Source organism: Psammomys obesus, unplaced genomic scaffold (genome assembly GCF_907164565.1).
Source record: "Psammomys obesus unplaced genomic scaffold, mPsaObe1.curated_primary_1811, whole genome shotgun sequence".
Taxonomy (NCBI): Eukaryota; Metazoa; Chordata; class Mammalia; order Rodentia; family Muridae; genus Psammomys; species Psammomys obesus.
The window spans coordinates 4,128,307-4,149,581 of NW_026585580.1; the positions used below are offsets into that span (position 1 = coordinate 4,128,307).

Below are 21,275 nucleotides of genomic sequence, written 5' to 3' on the forward strand. Positions count from 1 at the left end.
AGAGCAGCAACAGCCAGTGGTCTTAACTGCTGAGCTATCTCCAGCCCCCTATAAATACATATTTTATTATATATTGAAAGAAACATAAATTATATTTTTGGGAGGTCTATGAAATAGAACTATTTAAATTTATTTTACATGTACCTGTATTTATAATAATGTATATACTAAGGTTTAATATGTTACTTAAGCACTTATAGATTATATGCATTTTTGCAATTAAGAAATACAATTTATAAAATTTTACATAGGCCCATGCATGTTCTACAGTAATGTTTCAAGTGTCCCATGGATAATGTAAGTGGAAAGACGACGGGAAAACTGTAAAAGCTATCACAATAGGAAGGCTAAAGTAAAAACCATTAGGCTTCGTAAGTGGATTTTATTCTAAAGGAACTTGTAATTTAAAACAAGAGAGAATGAAATTAAGATTTTTAACAATATTAGTTGTATAAATATATTACTGCACCCTTGGCTTGGTTTCAAATTAAATTGGTTATGTATGATGGCAGTGCACCAGTGAAATTATACTTTATGAAAGCTCTTTGTGGCTATTATACACATCCATTATCAGCACAAGATGGAATTTCATTTGGCCTGCAATTTGACATATTAAGCTTAAAAAGGATTTGCTAACTAAATGTTGAAGAAAAAAAAATACCAAGTAAGATATAAATTGGTTACGGATGTTAAATGCCATTTTTTTTTTTAAATAACGACTGTAATTATTTTAGTTTCATCTTTAATTTTTTTTTCTTTTTTTTATTTTATTTTTCTTTTTAGTTACATTTTGTTAACTCTGTGTCCCAGCTGTATCCCGCTCCCTCATTCCCTCCCCAACCCCACACTCCCTCCCTGGTCTCCTCCCTGCCCCTGTCCAAGTCCCCTGATAGGGGAGGACCTCCTCCCCTTTCATCTGACCCTGTTTTATCAGGTATCTTCAGGGCTGGCTGCAAAGTCCTCCTCTGTGGCCTAACAGACTGCTCCTCCCCTGGGGGGGGGGGGTGTCAAACAGCCTGCCCTTGAGATCCTGTTAGAAATAGTCCGTGTTCCCCTTACTTTGGAAAACTACTTGGTTACTGAGCTACCACAGGCCACATCAGAGCAGAAGTTCTAGGTTATATCTATAGATGGTCCGATGTGCATTGAACTTATGACAGGAGTCTACCACAAAAGGCATCTGAAAGACTCTACCTAGCAGTGTTTCAAAGCAGACACTAAGACTCATAACCAAACCCTCGGCAGAGTGCAGGGAATCATATGAAAGAAGGGAAGTTAGTATGATATGGAAAGGATAGGAGCTCTACAAGGACCAAATATATCTGGGCACAGGGTCTTTTCTGAGACTGACACTCATCTTTAATTTTTAAAACCAAGATGCCTTTTCTCTCCATAAATAAGAATATTGATTGTGCTCAAGATTGCAAAACTGGCTGTGTATAGAAAAACAGTGAACACACTGGTAAATATATAGACTTGGTCTTGAATTATAATGTCCAAACTTACATACAATGTCTTTGACTAAAACTTCAATTGCCTTGAAATGTAGAGAGAATGTATTTATTCCACTAGTCTGTTCTAAACACTGATGAGAAGACAAGAATGTTGTCTTTCCCATATTATTTTATACTATCAAGGAAAATAAACATGAATTAAGTGTCTAGGCCCTGAATTCTAATCATTTATCTATCTATCTATCTATCTATCTATCTATTTATTCATTTATTTATCTATCTATTTATTTATTTCTATAAACATTGGTTGAAAACAAAAATAAACACAAAATAATTTTAATATTTGTATCTACTAGAGATCATGTTAGCTTAATACCATATTTATGAACACGTAAGTTCATTTAGTGATTCATTTTGCCCCACAAAACTCAGTCTTTCATTAGAGATTCTTTTGGGGAAAATATAACTACATAAAATAGGTCGCTAGTGGTTGAATTAAGACTATATAGAATAAATCATATTTCTTAATACAGTATAGAACAAAGAAATATAAAGAGAGGTCAAAATGACGAATTTGTGCCCATCTAAATTTCCTAGTCTTCATCATGAAGAGTATCAAAACCAAAAATTGACTCATGACTTATAATCAAGAATGCAGTTTCCAGGTGTGTATATATATATTTGTATACATTTAAAATGAGCTTTTTTTTGTCTAAATGATAAGTCATGTTTTAATATGTGTATATAGCCAAACTGAACTAATATAATATGTAATAACTCACAATACTTAACTATTTCTCAAAGCAATGTATTTCTTAAAATATGATGAAATTTTCAATAAAATTGTTATACAAGATTATATTTCAATAGAATGATGTGGTTCAATTTTTAGCCTCTGAATTATCAATGTTTAAAGTTAATATGTTTTAAAAACACAAAATGTTTTAAATACATATTTACCGAAACCTACCAAGATGGATGATTAAGGCTGACATTTTATTTCTTCATAAACTCTTAATGGTTAACAAGAAAGTATATCATGACCCAGAAAAAAAAAAATCAAAGTTGCTTTTTTTTTTCTTTTTTCAGTTCTTGTGAATGACATTTGGATCAATCCAGTTCCCAGCTCCTTCCCTTCTTCACTGAATTTAACTCATCAATTCTCTTACATAAATATGGAATCAATCTCAAAAGGAAATGGGCTGAGTTACTAAGGAGGTAAGATCCAAAAATTAATTCCTTAAACTTCAACTTAGTAAATATGTTTTGCTGATGGAGACAAAACAAGCACATATGCATATTATATACTGTATTTCTGTAGTAATTGGCTAGTTAAATCCGGTCATTGTAATCACTTAGAAGATAGAAAAGCTTTTCTTAGAAAACGGCCTTTTACAGATTATGGTGCTTAGATGAAATGAGAAAGGACAGCGTGTATCTGGATAAATAGAAACATTTTCAAAGCTCTAAGAATTGCCCTGAATTCAGACTACTGTGTTTTCACTATAAAACTAGATTTTATTTCTTGTGAAGTGAAAGAGGTGACTCATCATGGTAAACTGTAGTCATGGCATCAGGCTGGGTTTACCATCACGCCTTTTATTCGTTAAGTTCTAAAAAGGTCCTGTTTTCCCCAATTCTAGCTTTTCTTTACAGTTTTACATTCATTCTTTCCAGATTTGATACATGCTTACAACATATCTAGATCATAACCACCTCTGCCTCCTCCCCCCACTCTTCCCAGTACTTCCTCTTAACACATTTCCTCCTTGTTTTTCATTACCCTTCTTTCTAAGATTTTTGACCATCAGAAACTCAAAGGAATTTTTGTAGGTGAGTCTAAAGTACATCTTTGCTTTTCTTTGAGTGACCCCAGGCAAGATATTACTTCTTGAGTGTTTTATGTTAAGTTAATTAATACACCCAGAGGCGGGAAGAGCACTGAAAATAGACAAAGCTCAGACTCTAGTGCTGAAATGTAGCATCCAGAGTGGTGAACAGGAGTCCTTTGTATTATGTCTTGCGTATTTTACCCTTAACTTTTTTCTCTGTTTTCTTTTTTTTCCATTCTTTCTCCTTCTTCTCTTTTTTGACTGACTCTTTCATAAGGAATTAACTTTTCCAATTTGTTTTTTGGGGATGGGGAAGATCATTTAGGTTAACAACATACTGCTTCATTAGAGAAGATAACAGCATCATGAGTAACAAATTCAGTATTCCCACAGCAGCTAAGACCACAGGCAGCTGGGAGCCCGTCAGAAACACTACTTTTTTTTTTTTAAATTTTTATTTTTTTTAATATTAGTTACAGTTTGTTAACTTTGTATCCCTGCTGAGCAGGATACAGAAACACTACTTTCAAGCATGATACTAAAGGCTCAATGCAGTGAGGCCCAATCTGGACCACTCAGTGTAACTGGTCAGAAGAATTATCCAGGCAATGGAGCCTTGGAGCTACAAACAAAAGTGTAAAGGAATACAGAAATTGTTCCAAGGTTGTCTTAAAAACTGTCTTTTCCTTTCTTTTTTCTTTTTTTATTTTAATCACAGGTCATTCACTTGTATCCCAGCCATAGCCCTCTCCCTCTTTCCTTCCTAATCCCAACCTCCCTCTTTTATCTCCTCCCTGCCCTCTTCCAAGTCCACTGATATGGGAAGTCCTCCTCCCCTTCCATCTGACCCTAGCCTATCAGGAATCTTCAGGACTGGCTGCAATGCCCTTATCTGTGGTCTAGCAAGGCTGCTCCTCCCTCTGGGGGAAGGGGGAGATCAATGTGCCAGTCATTGAGTTCATGTCAGAAATAATCCTTGTCCCCCTTACTAGGGAACCCATTTGGATCCAAGCAGGGGTTTTAGGTTATATCCATGCATGGTTCTTTGTTGGAGAAACAGTCTCATAAAAGACTCCTGTGCCCTGATATATTTGGTCCTTGTGGAGCTCCTGTCCCCTCTAGGTCATACTAACTCCTCCTTCTTTCATATGATTCCCTGCACTCTGCTGGAGGGAGCCTATGGAGCTGCCATAGGCTCAGTGTCCAAGTGGGTTCCCTCGTATGGGAACAGGGGCTGTCTCAGACATGAACTCAGGGGCTAGCTCTTTGATCACCTCCCCCTGAAGTGGGAGCAGCCTTAGCAGGCCACAGAGGAAAACAATGAAGCCAGTCCTGATGAGACCTGATAGACTAGGGTCAGATGGAAGGGGAGGAGAACCTCACCTATCAGTGGACTAGGGGAGGGGCATGGGAGAAGAAGAGGGAGGCCAGGTGGGATTGGGAAGGGACAGCTGGGATACAAAGTGAATAAAATGTAATAAATAAATACATAAATAAATAACTAAATAAACCATCTTTTCCACTAGTTTTCTTTGTGTTGATGTTTCAGACATATTCGAAGTTCATGTCATCTTTCAGGTTCCTTCAGAATAAACAACTGACAAGCTGGGGCTTCATGCAACAATATTGAAAACTGTCCAGTGATCAAATTGGAATTACTTGTGGAATATTACTAATGATTACTAATTACTAATGATTACTAATGATTGATAGGAGGTCATCTGCACTGTTTCGCTAAGAAGAATCTGGGGCAGGGGAAAAGGATGCTTTGTTTGGGTATGCTAGGATATGCTATATAAATACCTATATCTATATATAGGGTTTTTGTTAGTGTATTCATAGGAAGGAAACCCACTGAGGGGCACTTCTAGGAAATTAGTGAGGACTTAGCAGCTAAACACCTCATGGTTTACATTGATATAGCAATGCTGAATCTTTAGTAAAACTGTGAGAATATCTAAGAAGGAACAAAGAGCTCTTTTTCTGGCACTGACTGTATAAGTGTTAGGAGCCTGGCACTTTCTTGTCATTCCTTAATTCATTCAACAGGTATTTTGTCAAACATCTCTTCTATGCAAGACTTTCTTTAACATGACGCTTTGCTAGAAACCCTAGATGTGATATCTCACTTAACACTCAAATCACCTCAGGAGGCATTATATTCAGTACCTTCATTGCTGTTATCAGGGCCTCCATATTTACAAACAGAGAGAAATCACTCTCTGTTTAAGCTACTTCTCCAAGGTTATAAGTAGTATAAGGGGATCCAAATCCCAGTTTGTCTACTCAGACTTGTGCTGCCTGGTTCAGTTTGATTTTATCTAGCAAATTAACAACAAATGTACTTCATTGTATTGTTTTTCACTGAGAACAAAAGACAGATTAAGTAATTTGGTCTGAGTCAATAAGATACTCACATGTCCCTCAAGTCAAAACTAGATGTCATTGAAGAACAATGGTTTTAAAAATAGCATGTGAACTTTCCTTTGGATGCACAGGCTTTACATTCTAACATCTTCATGAAAAAATTCTATCTTAAGATTCTGCCATGGGCTACATCCGAGCAAGTGGGTTTCCTAGTAAGGGGAACAGGGACTGTCTCTAACATAAACTCAGTGGCTGGCTCTTCGACTCCCTCCCACCCCCGAGAGAGGAGCAGCCTTGCTAGGACACAGAGGAGGACATTGAAGCCAGTCCTGATGAGACCTGATAAGCTAGGGCCAGATGAGAGGGGAGGAGGACTTAGGGTCAGTGAATTTAGAGAGGGGCAGGGAGGAGATGAGGGAGGGAGGGTGAGATTGAGAGGGAATGAGAGAGAGGGCTACAGCAGGGATAAAAAGTAAATAAACTATAACTAATATAAAAAATACAAAGATTCTGCCACAGTGGTCTGAGGAAACATTCAGATAATTCCATACATGGAACTTTAACTGTTCTCTTCCACCAGCACTCCACTTCATTTCCCCACCATCATGGTCTTCTTCCCGAAAGATGAGGACTGAAATATTGAGGGGCATAGAGTAAGGAACAGATGGTTGGGGTGTCATGCTCCTCTGGCACTTCCCTGGAAATATCAGTGGTGGGCAGGGCATGCTCAGGACCAGTGGGCTCCACCATTTCAACTGCCACCAGCACCATTACGAAGTTTGAGATGCCCAAGTCCTAGAGGCACTATGTACAAATTTCGATGGGAAATCTCCTTGCCAAGTTCTCAGTTTTGCTTTTTAGAAAAAAACAAAAACAAAAACAAAAACAAAAACGATGGATCCAGTGTCAGTTAAATGGAGACAAACTAGATGTGGAATTAAAAGTAAGTAAGTGTGGGACTTTTACTAATTCCTTCTTCAGCATGCAAGTCTTAAATATTATATGCTGTGGTCAATTTAAATAATTAACTATTTTTATATTCATTTCCCATGTCATAATAGAAACTCTTCTAAATTATTTCTATGTTGTTAGTTTCACATTCTATTTTTCATTTTCTAGTGGGGATCTGATAGAATGCATTTCTGTTTTGTTTTCTTTTGTTTTTCTAGGCGTAGGTGCTTTGGCGGGGAATTCTTTCAACGTCTTTGTATGTCACTCTCATTTCTTCAGCACTGAGAATGCTGACGCATGAGGGTCAGTCCAGGGCCATTCACTTGACTCTTGTACAAGTAGAAACGTTTTCACCAGAAATAGGTAAATTAAAGCCTGCAAAAATGTCCTTTGCAATTTTTGTATCATTTACAAACTATTTTTTTTTCCACATTTTCTAAACTATGGGAAAAGTCAAGGGTAATTAATTTCTCTTAGCATGTGAAAATTATATAAAGTTAAAATTTTAGTGGCTGTAAATAAAGTTTGATTGTAACTCAACAACACTCAGGGCACAGCAGCAGGGTTGAGGACTTGCAACTGAGATGGTGATCCTAAAATTTTGGTGCGCAGGTATTCAAGAAGTGGCTTAACCACACTATTCTAGATATATTTTGAGGATACTCTGTTTTAGAATATTTGTTTTTTTTTTCTTAACAAGTAGAACAAAACAATAAATTTGGTTTCATCACTTGCTATGCTATCTATTGCAAACCCTGACTACTATGTTCTTCCAATATTACACATATTACAGGGAAGAACATGGCCACTGATCATACCAATTCCCTTTCTGTTTCAAAAAGGGTTGTCTATGTTCTTTTAGAAAACACACAAATATTCATTTTCTCTCTGCAGACAGTTCAAAACACAAGTTAAGATATAAGATGGGGAGTTATTTTTGCATATATAACAAAGCAATAAAAACAATTAAGTTAGAACATACTTTAGGTTAAAGTCACATTCTTTGTTCAATCAAAGCTATTCTGAACATATTTTCTATGGGGGGCATTCAACTAATAAACCAAGTTTAAAACAATAAGGGGCTTGGAAAATGCAGCATTAATGTTTTCTCACACTCTCTTTTATTAATTTGAAGCTAATAGTTGCCTAAACGCCATCAGAAAATGAGTGTCTGAAGAGTGAGGGCTCATCAATATCTGGCCTCCCTAATGTGGCTCACACATTTCCCTAAGAGCAGTAACCATGAGGAGTATTTTGATAAGAGTAAAGACATCATTACGGACTTAACATGCATTTGTGAATGCAACCATCAATCAAACCTCTATTAGACTTCAGAGTATTCCAAGAGCTATCCTACCATTGAAATTTAGTGACTGAACAGGAATCACAAATTCTTTGTCCTTAAAGTCCTGGAATCTAGTGTAAGTAATAAATCCAACTCTCACGAGAACAAGACAACTCATAGTATTTTAGATTGTGAGGACTGCCATCATGAAGAAAATGGCTGATGAGGTGGACAATAGGAAGTAGATGAAGAAAAGCCACTCTGAACAGTACTGTTTGTGTCCATTTAACAGGTCTGAGTTAAGGGGGGAAGGAACTGTCCAGGTGAGACCAGAGCCTAGTAAAGGCTAGTAATTTCCCAAAGGCATCAGAATGGTACAGAGAGAAGAAAAGAGGAAAGGACATTCTGAATAGACAAAACAGTGAGAGATAAAAGCACTCACAAATCTCAGGGTAACAATGATATTAGTATTAATAGTATTGACTGCTATTATCTTAATACTAATAGTGACACCATATTCACAAGGCAGAGTATTAAGGTAGGATACAAATCTGAACATGATTGTAAATTACAAGATATGGCCTTGAAACATTATATTTAGAATGTAGAAAGATTAGTGGGATGCCTTTGTGTTACCACGAAAGGTTCACATATAGAGATGAGAAGTTTTCCAGCATGGAGAATGTTGGGAATCTGATGGCACAGAGAACTTGTCCATTCAGCAACACTATGAAGCACCAATTCTATACAAAGCACTGTTGGATGCAGCTCTGAGTAATAGTGAAGTTACTGCCCTTCTAAGACTGGCACAGGATGTGCAGAGAAAGCTCTGTGAAAAATAAGTTACATTTTTTACACAGAAAATTTTAATTGTTGTCTAGAATGCCCCTGTCTCTGAAACTACACAGGGCAGGACCTGATTAGCACATGGAAAGGAGAAAATTTCTGCAGATTTCAAAAGCTCCCAAATACTTTCAACTACAGAAGAGACCTTAAGAATCAGGGACACTAAAACATTTTATAAACTCTGTAGACTATAGAGCCATTTGGTACGTATATAAACTAAACAATAAAGCTTGGCAGACAAAATTAGATATCATAACTTTCAATCAGAAAATACTATCTTCTAAAAATGATTCAAGGGAGATGCAATTTGACTCATGACAAATAAGTGCATGGAAAAGAGTCCCTCCTTCAGACACCAATTGCCACTGAAATCCTTTATGTGAGTTTATTGTCAATGCAATCCAGAAGGCAATTGCGCCATATGCTCCATCAAAAACACACAGTGCTTTGTTATGATTAGTTACAATTTCTGTCTAGAAGAATACCATTATTCTTCTCATTGTAAGGCGTGTTCCAGGCATAATATTTAGATCTAAAAGATTTTTAATTTAGAGGGCAGCACATTTCAGTGGCGATCTTAGAGATTTTTAGCGGAGAAGACTATGGAATGACATAATGTCAGGGCAGTTACATAGCCAGTCAGTTGGAGAACCCGTAAGTGTCCCTCTTTGTGCATTCAAGATACAGGCTCTTCCTGTGACTTGCCAGCTACCAAACACATGTAACAGAATCATGGCGGCAGCTCCTCAGAGAAGCTAACTTATTTTGTTTTGTCTTATCTTATTTTGAGAGGAGCATCAGAGGTCTTTGGTGATGAAGTGACTTGTAGAATGCCCGTTAGTCACTGGATGTGGCTAACGTGCAGCAACTCTAAAGCCAGCACAATGTATTTCATTACTTTATTCTTTTTATCGGACACGATCTTGCTATGTTGCCCAGGCTGGCATTAAATTCCCCATCATCATGGCTCAGAGTCTGGAGTTCTGAGATTACAGGAGCGTGCTCTCATACCTAGCTGGTATTTTTGGAAAGACACAGAATAGCATGCCCCCAACCCCCTCTCCCCATCTGCAAGTGTGTTGTTTTTTAATCTGATTCTGTTTTTCAGTTTACAGATTTAGAACAAAGCCTCATACTGAGTGAAGGGTATTTTGGTGAAGAGGGCAAAATCATCCCAGATTTCTTGGTATAGTGAAATAAAAGAAGATTTTTGAATGCAGGGAAGACCATGAAAATACAAGAAAAAATGAAAGTAAATTGTTAAGAGTGAGTCGTTGCTTTGTTCTTTACATGGTTATTATTACAGAGTCAGACCAGTATTGTCATACAGATAAGCAATTATTGCCATAGAAACAGATGAAACAGGATTAGTTTTCAAAGTGGCACATACAGTAGCGTCCTTCTGGTTGAATAGCAAAATTACAAAGAAGGATACAATGTGCCATTTTTACTAATTCTAAATCCTTACAATATTGTATCGACCAGTAGACATCAAAAGAGTTTAATATTTCAAGTCTTGCTTTCAGAAAGCTTTAAAGTTTATGCTCACAAGTGTGAATCCGCCAGATTTTACAGGAATTTAACGTAAATGAAAAGGAAGAACTAACCACAGAAAAAGCTATGATGCTGATAACTGTTAGAGAGAAGTTCTCCATGGAAACAGAAATCCATCCCATATGCCAGATAGCCCTTCTGCTCACTCCCATGTCAGAACACATCTCCTTGGCTGCAGGCCCTGGAAGAGCTCCTGAACTGGCGATCAAAGCTACTCACTCTTGCAAAGTCCCTCTTCATACCTCTCAAATGCTTAGAGCTCACCAACAGCTTCATTATAGATACTAACAACAATTGAGTTGAAAACTTTTATGGCTAGTTGTATGTGTCAACATATAAGAAATTCAAGAATTCTCCCACGGTCTATCAGAAACTTCAATACTGAAGTTATGATTCTCTACTAAAAGATAATTATCCCTGTACAGATGGCAGTTTAGTGTCCAAGAGGGTTACATAGTAATGGGAAGAGGGACTGCCTCTGACATAATCTGATTGGCCTGCTCTTTGATCACCTCCCCCTGATGGGGAAGCAGCCTTACCAGGCCACAGATGATGACAATGCAGCCATTCCTGATATGATCTGATAGACTAAGATCAGAAGGAAGGAGAGGAGGACCTCCCCTATCAGTGGACTTGGGGAGGGGCATGTGTGGAGAAGGGGGAGGGAGGGTGGGACAGGGAGGAGAGGAAGGAGTGGCTTATGGGGGATACAAAGAGAATAAAGAGTAATTAATAAAATTAAATTAGGGGCGGAGCCAAGATGGCGACTAGCACACATAGTTTCTGAGCTGTGGAAAAGCTAAACCTCTGAGTTGGTGAGTGGAAGGCCCTCTAACCCAGGAAAACAACGGTGAGGCTTTCTAAACAACAGGGAACATCGCAGGAGGTGAAAACTTTGGTCTCAGGTCACCCGGGGACTTGTTTGGGGAAGGTAAAATTAAATTAAATTAAAAAAAGATAATTATGGGGGACACTTAAATATATACTTCATCATCTCTGTTGCATTCATTGCCTCCTACAGGCTGTACTTTTTTTCCCCCTGCCTAGGTATGCTTGCCTTTGGTAGACATGAAGGTTTCTATTTTATTTATTTTTTTCATTGTTTTTCTCAAAACTCTTACAAATTATCATGCATTACCTATTGTTAATGTTGCAAACTGAGGTTTATGTGCATAAGAAAACATACAAAATCTAATGTGAAGTTCCATAGTTTCAAAGTTACTATTGTAAACTGTGGGTAAAGTGTAGGAGAATCTTAGGGAAGAAGGAGGCATTATAAAGACCCGGTGGATACAGAAGCTCCACATGAAGACCAACAAAGCCAAAAATTCTGGGCGAGGGGGGCCTCCAGAGACTGATGAACCAACCCAGGACCATGCATGGAGAGCTTAGACTCCCGCCTCAGATGTAGCCCATTGGCAGCTCAGTCTTTATATGGGTCTCCTTGAAAAGGGAGTAGGGGGAGTCTTTGGCATGAACTAGGTTGCATGCTCTTTGATCACCTCCCTGTGGTGGGGTAGCCTTACTAGGCCACAGAGAAAAAGGATCCAAGCAGTCCTGATGAGACCTGATAGGGTAGGGTCAGATAATAGGAAGAGGGGACCTCCCTTATCAGTGAACTAGGGAAGGAACATAGGAGGGAAAGAGGGCAGGACCTGGAGGAGATGAAGAAGAAGATCCAAAGTGAGGAAATTGTAATTAATAATAATAATGATGGTGATGATAATGATTTTTAAAAAGAGAATAAAAAAAAAAAACAAAGTCACTATTCTAAGAAGTTCATTGAGATGTGTAGATTTTGAATCTGGTTAGTGTGATGTTGATTTTAATTGCAAAGATTTTAATAATAAAGTTTTTAAAATAAAACAATTAAAGAATTAGCAAATACAAGATAAATAATATGTGGCATAGACAAAAAGTTGTTCTTATAGCAACACATTCTCTGTTGCATGGTAACTGTAGAAAAGACTGAATGAGAAAGAAGTTTATAACTTTGCCTTGGCTAAGATGTATTATGAAACATTTCTAACAAGAATAATTTGGTTATCCTTTAATATGTATAATTACTCAGAAAAACAGTTTAATTTTTAATGAAATGTGTATTTATGAAGACTGTTACTACAAAAGAAAACAAATGGTCAGGAATAATTTAACAATGATGTGCAAAACAGAACATATGCAGAAGTTTTGCAAGAGTCATATTTTTTTCAAAAAAAGGAGAGTTATTAATATGACAGAAGTAAGTTAGAGGGTGATTGGCTAAACAAAATAAAGAAACAAGTCTTTAACTTTAAATTGCCAAGGTGCTAAGAAAAATATCATTTATTCTGAAGTCAAATTTTCGATGTAGGACAAACCATGTGAACGCCCTTCACACTCACATGGCAAAGGTGTCAAGACAAACAGTACTGCGGACACCTGGACAGCATGAATTTTGGAACTGCTCTAGAGTACGACCCCAACTTTGTTCAAAACGCCCAAGGAATAAAGGGAAAAATTAATATAAACATTTTCTATCCATTGTATTCAAATGAGACATTGAAAATAGATTTTTGGAATACCGGTCTCTATTTCAGGCTTTGAAAACTATCCTTGATATGTGCACTTGCGGGATGTGAACCTGAAGCACCTTAATGAAGAGATTTTGATGCTTTCCACTTTTTGTTGGTGGCCAGCCAAATGAGGAAAAAGGAGTAACACTTTTATTAAATGGAGATTTAGGAATGTAAAAGACAGTCACGGCAGAGCAGTTGTTCAGATCAGAAGTTGGAATAATACCAAGATAACATGGAAATGCTTAGGAGGTTTGGATTATTTATAACAGGACTGGATGCTTATTCAAATGCTTTAAAGATTTTCAGTGATAAAAAGATTATTAAATAATAAGGTGATGAATCATTTTGTCCTTGAACATAAGCATATAAAACAGATTAGATAAACATAGACGTTTAAGTAACCACTTTTCACCCCAATTTACTTAGAAGAGATTAGAAGCCTACCGAAATTGCAACATGATAACTCAGTGTTTTCTCTATTAAGGTCTACAGTTCTAACTGTGAAGAAGTACTGCTACACATAATATTTTTAAGCTGTGGGGATATAATACTTTCAAAAATGTCTTCTAATTACATAACAAACTTTCGTATATTTTTAATTTTTTAAAAAAAGTTTTTACTTAAATAGAAAATGCTTTTATAAAGTACAGTGCATAACACAGTGGACTAGCTCCTGGTTGGTATGGTTGAGTTTTAGGAGTTCTACTATTGAGTATCCATGACATAAATATAAGATGACACAGCAACCCTTCAGATAAAATATGTCTTACTTAAACTCAGAACGATAGAGAAAACATGAATTGCTTCATTGTTGAACCGGAAGCTTAGTCTGAGGCACAGTTTCACAGAATCATCTTCATGGTTATTTTCATTCTCTCTCTTGCCCCAGGATTCAGATGCCGGAATGGTGGTAGGATGGTGATGGCCTCCCTGGATAAAACTAATCAGTGTTCCTGAGAATACAGTGAAATTAGTCTAGACAGCAGGAGTGAAGATTCGTTTGTGAGTGAGAAAACGTGTTTTCTATTTGTCTGCACTTTGTGGTCTGTGAATGTCTGTGTTGCCAGTCTGTCATGTGTATCTGATGTGTCTTGTCTTTGATGCCTGTCTATGTTGCCAGTCCCTAACGAAGGGCTTTGCTCTATATTTACTGAACAGTGAAGAATGTATAGTATAGAAAAGGAACAAAACCTTTTTCACAGAAAATTTTAAGAGTTTTACAAGGGAAGAAATGACTGACCCAACTGACCCAACTGATCCAACTGAGCCAGAACAGTACATGCTGCTTCCGACATTTATGGGATATTTATGTTTTTGTGGTTGCTTTCAACCTGTCAAGTTTTAGTAAATCATTACAGCAACATACTACACACACACACACACACACACACACACACACACACACACACACACTGGACTCTAAAGTTAGAGACACTTGAATAGTCACATAAGAGACTTGATTTAAACTGTTCTGGAGTGGCTATCAAGAAATGTCCTTGAACCTTTATTTCATGTTTCTCTTTTTACCTGAGACAATCTTGAATATCTAGGCTCATGAGATCTTCCTGCATCAGCATCCACAGTAGCCAAAATCACTGCATGCATCACCATGCCAAACTAAGTCCTTCCTCTTCCATTCACAGCCTATCTACACTGTTAGTAAAATCTGCCAGAGCAAGATTTCTTCTTACCATTTCCAGTGTCACCTACCCTAAGCCCCTAAGGGGCTTCTCACTACTCTTAGTTACCTCCGCTCACATCCCATATAGCTTATCATTTTCCACCTTGTAGTCACAACAACCCACTAAAAGACAGATCAACTTATGCCATTTTTTTTCTGCTCAAACCTGCAGTTGTTTTTAGATTTTTTTTTTTTTAATATCCAGTCTTATCCTTCGTGTCACCTTTTGATAGCCTTTCTTTCATGGTAACACACAGCCACATCAACATTCTTGGAGTTCTCCCAATCCTCCAGTGTTTAAAGCACTTGGGTGTTCGACGGTCTTTGCCTACCACTTTTGTTCTCTTTGAAGTAGTCTGCCTACACATGCCACACAGTTCAGGTTCTCACAGCCTTTCTGTCATTTCAAATATTGACAGTCAAAGGACTTTACTGACCTTTCTTCATGACGTGGGATCCCTGTCCTCACTCTGTATTTCTAAACCTGGTATACTACTATATTTTTCTTCACAGCAATTATAACCATTGAGTAGAGTAGATGGTATTTGTTTGACATGTGTCTCATTAATAAGAAACATAAATTTCACAATTCCACAACAGCATGAGTTTTGTCAGATTCAGTCACTGAGAAAAGCCTTAGAACTGGGAACAAAACATGGCATGTAGTTAATGAGAGACAGAGACAGTATAAAGTGAATTAAATATGTGAATCATAACCAATCTACTCTACTGGCCCTGGGAAAAGCTTTAAGTTGGGGTTTGCAGGTAGGTAAGAGCCCAAATATAGCCCCATAGTTGTTTGTATTGATTGCACCCAGAAAAATTGAAATCTTTTATTAGTTTGTTTGCATTAACCTACCAATGCTTTCCAAACCCAGACATTTGGAATAAGTGGACCAGTCACTACTGTGTGATAATTCTTATTTAAAAATAAAAGTAATCAAAGAACTCAATGTTGCATATCATTTCAAGTCATAGTTTCAAAAGAATTTTAAAATGTATTCTCAAGAAAAGCTGTATGATAATGTTATACAAAATATTTACTTTTTTACTTTCTGACTTAAGAGAAATTACTCACTTATTCCAAGTGTCTGGCAAGGCTGGTTGAGAGCTAGAAGTTGGGTGATAACCTTACACATTTACTTCCTTGTCTAGCTAACGGAACTAATGTCAATAATACAAAATAACAAAATAGATGCAAATTTCTCTATTTGAGGGACTTAGTGCCAACATGTGTCGTGTTCTTAGCAAAGGAAGCTAAGAAAGTGATGGAGATGTGTGAAGCGCAAAGCTAAGAAATGAGAGAGAGGAAATAAGCTTAGAAGGAGAAGCCTGGACTTCCTTGCAGATACAGTGTCACACTGAAATGTTGTTGTTCCTCAATTGAAGATTAAGTTATTATACCAGAGCGGTTATCATATTTCACAGTACACTTTAAAAATGACAAATTTTATGTTGATGAAAAGGCATTGTGGTGGGGAAAAGATGTTGAAATTGTTTTATTCATTTTCAATTTCAGAAAATATCAAGTATGAATGCTCATTCTGAAAAGCACACTAGTCTGTATTTCTAAGTCAAGATCGTACCATGATATTTAACTTCATAAAGAAAAATTATATTAACTTTAGTTTATCTGAGACCCCTGCTTTACTGGTGAACTGAAGAAGATAGGGAGCTATGCTTTCAAGAATCTTTTATTTCAGGAAAAATACTTGTAATTCTTTACAGTTGAAAATTCTAACATTTGGTATTTAAAGATATTATCAGCCTAAAAAAACCATTCACTGTTTGTCTGATATTGTCAACATTGAATAATTCCTGAGAACAGTTCTGAGACAGCAGTGTGTGGGTGCAGCAGAATAAATCTGTGCAAAGCAAATCCTTGTAGACAACCAAATCAAGAATATGACTATTGAAGCCACCCAGGGCATAGAAATTTAAGTGCCGTTACTGTGTCTGTACTTTTCCTTAGAATTTTCATGTTATGTCATCAATAATTACATCCTTTAAAACACTCTAACACACTAAACTTTATTAGAGGTAGATATTAACATGCATATAATTTCAAAATGTTCTCTCTTCTGCTAATTATTTCACTCTAACTCCCTTTGCCTATTCAGGGAATTCTTGTACAAACTAACTCTAACTGTTCAGCCTCTGACATCTGCCCTGATTACTTCCAGAAAATAAGACTCTTATTATTTTCAGAAAAGGTGTCTCTTCAATTTCCCTTCTTTTTATGTCATGCTGCTGTCTTGATCACTGAAAACACATACACAGCTTCAACCATTATTTCTACGTGGTTGATCACCACGTATGTTTTATTGATTTGACTTCTTATTAAAATGCAAAATCTCATTTTTGGTTGTCACTTGGGGATTGCCCTTTTCTAAATATCAATACGTGAGAGACAGTTTCAAAATTTTTTTTTTGGAATAAATATAATTTCAATTCCTCCCTTCTCTCTCACAGTACTATCAGTTATGGAATCTAATCAATTTTAAACTCAGATAGACTCTGAAATTCATGCCCACATTTGGTTTTCATTCATATATTACTAATTCAATTCTTCGTTATGTCACACAGCTGCTGCAGTTCAGAGCATTTTCATCTCCATTTACACTAATTATGTCTGTAGTCTTTCCCAGGAGCTGTAGCTCTGTTTTCTGCTCTAACCTCCTTCCTATCAGAGCAGAAGTCTTACTAAGTCAAGCTTCAGTGATTCCAAATTGTCCTTAGAATTCAGGAACCTGCCTCATGATGGCTCTCATTTTTCTTTACTTCTATAAATAGTAATGGTGTGTTTTTTTTTTTTTAAAAAAAAAGCCAAACAAAGCACTTATACCATAAACAGAGTCTCAGCTTAGACATCTGATTTAGTTTTGTTCATGTAGCTGTGCTAAGATATCCTGATCTAAAGCAACATAGGAAACAATGGGTTTATTTTAGTTTAAAATTCCAGCTTACAGCCCATCATTGAGGGAAGTCAAGGCAGGAGCCCATTTAGGACTCAAAGACATGCTTGGTGTTCAACAAAGTCTTACGTCTGATCAAGAAACTCACCCCATAGCCAAAGAAATATAACAGGAGCCAGTAGATGCTGCTTACTGCCTGGCCAGCAGGGAATCATAAACTTATCTACCTTTCTTCACTTTCTACACTTCAGGACCAGCTATGTCGAGACTAGTGCCATCCTGTGATATCCTACATCAGTTAAAAATGGAGATTCTTCACACATTCACACACACAAACACACACACATTCAAAGATATCCCCATCATCCAATCTTATAGACTTAAATCTTGAACTAAGATTGTCTTCTTAGATAATTCTGGATTGTAATACATTTTTGTACGTGAGGTTTATTTCTTCTCTTTTCTATGTGTTTACGTGGTCCTGAATATATGTGTGAATGTACCATATGCATTCAGATGCCCATGGAGGCCAGAAAAGGGCACTGATCCTCTAAAACTGGAGTTATAAATAAAGCGATAATTTTTAAAGCTAATCCAGACAGCTCTTTATCATCTTTTTATAAAACAAAACAATGGTGTTCAATATAACTATCTGCTTGCTAATCACTTCTTTCACCTTGAATGGTTAAAAAAAAAAAAACAGCAAAAAACTTTCAAAGTCTATTATAAATGATCAAATACAGGGGCTGGAGAGATGGTTCAGAGGTTGAAAGCACTGGCTTTTCTTCCAGAGGCCCTTAGTTCAATTCCAAGCAGCCACGTGGGGGTTCAAAACCAACTATAGGGAGACTTGGTGCCCTCTTCTGGTGTGCAAGCCTGCATGCAGGAAGAATGCTATATAAGTAATAAATAAATAAATCTTAAAAATAAAGATCCACAAATGATCAAATACTCCCTTCTCTAGAAATATTTCTTAACCTATAAATAGTTCATTTACAGAATTTGGTTTACATTGCACATGAAAAGGATACTAAACATTCATTTATTTATTTATGTATTTTTTTAAGATTTAAAAAATATATATGGGTGCTTTGTCTGCATTTACAGTTGTGCACCCATGCATGCCTGCTGCTCACAGAAGCTGGGAGAGTTCATCATATCATCTGGGACTAGAGTTACAGAGAGTCATGAGTCACCATGTGGGTGCTGGGAATTGAACCCAGGTCTTCTGGAAGGGCAGCCAGTGTTCTTAATTGCTCAGGCATGTCTCCAGTTACTGGCTACAACTCTGTTTACTTTTTAAATTTTGGGGTCATCATCCTGCTATAATTTACAATTCTCCTGCCTCTGATTTTGAGTGCTGGGATAACAGGTAAGCATCACAATGTCTGAAGAAATTCATTTGTATTAATAATGATGCCAGCCTGAAGGAAAAGTAGAAAAAATTACTCACTAATTTGTTCAGTAAGTAATATTTTTAATTGAATGTAATCCATAAGCTGGCAGCAAACAACACAGCACTGATCTTTGGATTCATTTCAATGAATACATTTCTAGTTCTAAGTCAAAAACAAAAACAACTAACTATAAAGAATAGACTAGTCTTGTGCATGCTTCGAAAACACATACATTAAAATTGGAATGATGCAGAGATAGCCCCTGAGCAAAGATGACACACAAATTTGTGAAGTGTACCACAGCAAAAGTAAATGAACAGGTTAGTCTTGAAATAATATCTTACATGAAGTTATTGTGGTAATTATATCTTAAATGAGTGTTGAACAGACATATGACGTTTCATGGGGATGTAGGGGGAAGCAAAATTTAGTTTATTCTATTTTGGCTTAATTCTTTTTTATAGAATATTTTTCCCAATGCCATGTTAAATTTATCTTTTGAAAATATTGACTATAGTTGAATATTCTCTTTACATTTATATTCTCAATTGTATAAGATTTAGCAAAGGATAAATCTTCATTTGCCAGAAAGTAATATACATTGAAATACTTTTTAAATTGAAGATGTGTTGAAACTTTTCACCTAAATTATTTTTGGAGAAATCCATTGCAAGATGAATTGGCTGTTTTCCCACCATGTTAATTGGAACATATGACCTCTTTATCTTGATCAATTAAGAACATAATATTAAGCATAACTTATTATCATCAGTCTTAAAACTATCGTTTCCAAACTGAGGTATTAGAAATCAGTTACTATGTCATAGGTTCTAAAAATCTAGCACACCATTCCATCCACACCCTTAGCAATTATCCATATTATGTAATTCGACACTGAGAGGTAAACCTGAGGAAATCCCTAGTGTATAGAATAACTCCTAGTTCCAGGCAGGAAGCTATACTAAGAATCTAGGCAGTATTTGGAGGCACATCAATGATACATAAGATTTCTTCTCAGCAGTCGATCGCTAAATTGGCATTTTTATACTTTATAGAACATGAGCTTTAGATTATGAATAATTGGGATTATATAAGCAGTCAGACTTTTGTCTGAAAAGTCACACAATTCTTAAGCATGACTAAAAAGGCAAGTGAGCTTAGTGATACAAAAAAATGAGACAGTGAACATATCTTATTGTGACAGAGATACACGTCATATTCAATATAATAGTAATGCATTAAAAATAAAGGTATGCAATAAATACTTATGATGTTTAAATTATGGGCTTAATACTTTGTCAGTAATAGTAATAATACCATCAATAATTTGATATTCTTCTGAAACAGCCTATGTTAAGCCAGAATTTAAACGTTTGAATCTGAAATTGTCTTTGTTTCCTTACAGTGGTTTTCCATCTTTATGACTTTTAAATATAGTTCCTCATATTATTGTGATCCCCGACCATAAAAATATTTTGTTGCTACTTCATAACTGTATTTTTGCTACTGTTATGAATCATAACAAAAAACATCTGTTTTCTGATGGTCTTACATGACCCCTGTGAAAGGGTCATTCAACTCCCAAAGTTGTCACGACCCATAGGGTGAGGAAGAACTGCTTTATAGTAATTTTAAAAGGTACCCTCAAAAACAGTGTGACATTGACTTGATAACATACTTTATTATTTTATTTTGAATGTGCTTTATATAGAGCAGACATGTCTCAAACCCCTCAGACAAGTGCTGAGATTCGTAATAATAACACCATCTTATTACCCAGAGCTCCACTGTCTTTATGTGAAGATAATTGTACCATGGCAAATAAAAGAATATATTTTCTGAATCACAGTAAAATTAAGGCAGGAAGTATTAAGGAAATAATAAAACTGTACTCCTTCATGAAATCAATTTGCACATTAATTAAGAAGACAATTTCTTTGTTCTTTACTAATTTTCATCTGCAAAGAGAAATATGCCATTTGCTTAATGCAATTATTGTTGGCTCAGTAACAAATACTCTGTGGGGGTTTTGCTCCTCTAAAGAATTCCGTGAAATGCAGTGGTAACAACAACTATAAGGAAGTAAAGGCATGTAGGTGTGTGGTGTGTGTGTGTGTGTGTGTGTGTGTGTCTGTATCCTTTTAGAATCTACTATAGCTATCTGAGTAGTTTAGTGTGTCCTAGGAACTATTTCAGAAAGCTACAGCAATAGCACGTCCACAGGTCCCTTAGAAGCAGTTTGAAATGTTCCACAAATCTAACACATATTTAGGAAAGAAGTAACTCCACAGTCTCTGAGCAATGCATGGATGACAATGAAATGTCATTGGTTTTAAAAATCAATGATGTATAGTGTTCCAAATTATATTTGATAGATAGCAAGGAGCACTTAGCAAATGAAAAAAAAAGCATGTATTTATCTTTACAGAAACATGTAC

The 21,275-nt window shown here is 36.4% G+C and overlaps 1 protein-coding gene and 1 pseudogene across 3 annotated transcripts in view; one reads left to right on the plus strand and one right to left on the minus strand.

Moving 5' to 3' along the window:
* Adgrb3 (adhesion G protein-coupled receptor B3) overlaps nt 1-21,275 on the minus strand; it is a 772,331-nt gene that overhangs the window by 350,351 nt on the left and 400,705 nt on the right. The window lies entirely within an intron of this gene.
* Nucleotides 19,047-19,144, plus strand: LOC129677736 (U6 spliceosomal RNA; annotated as a pseudogene).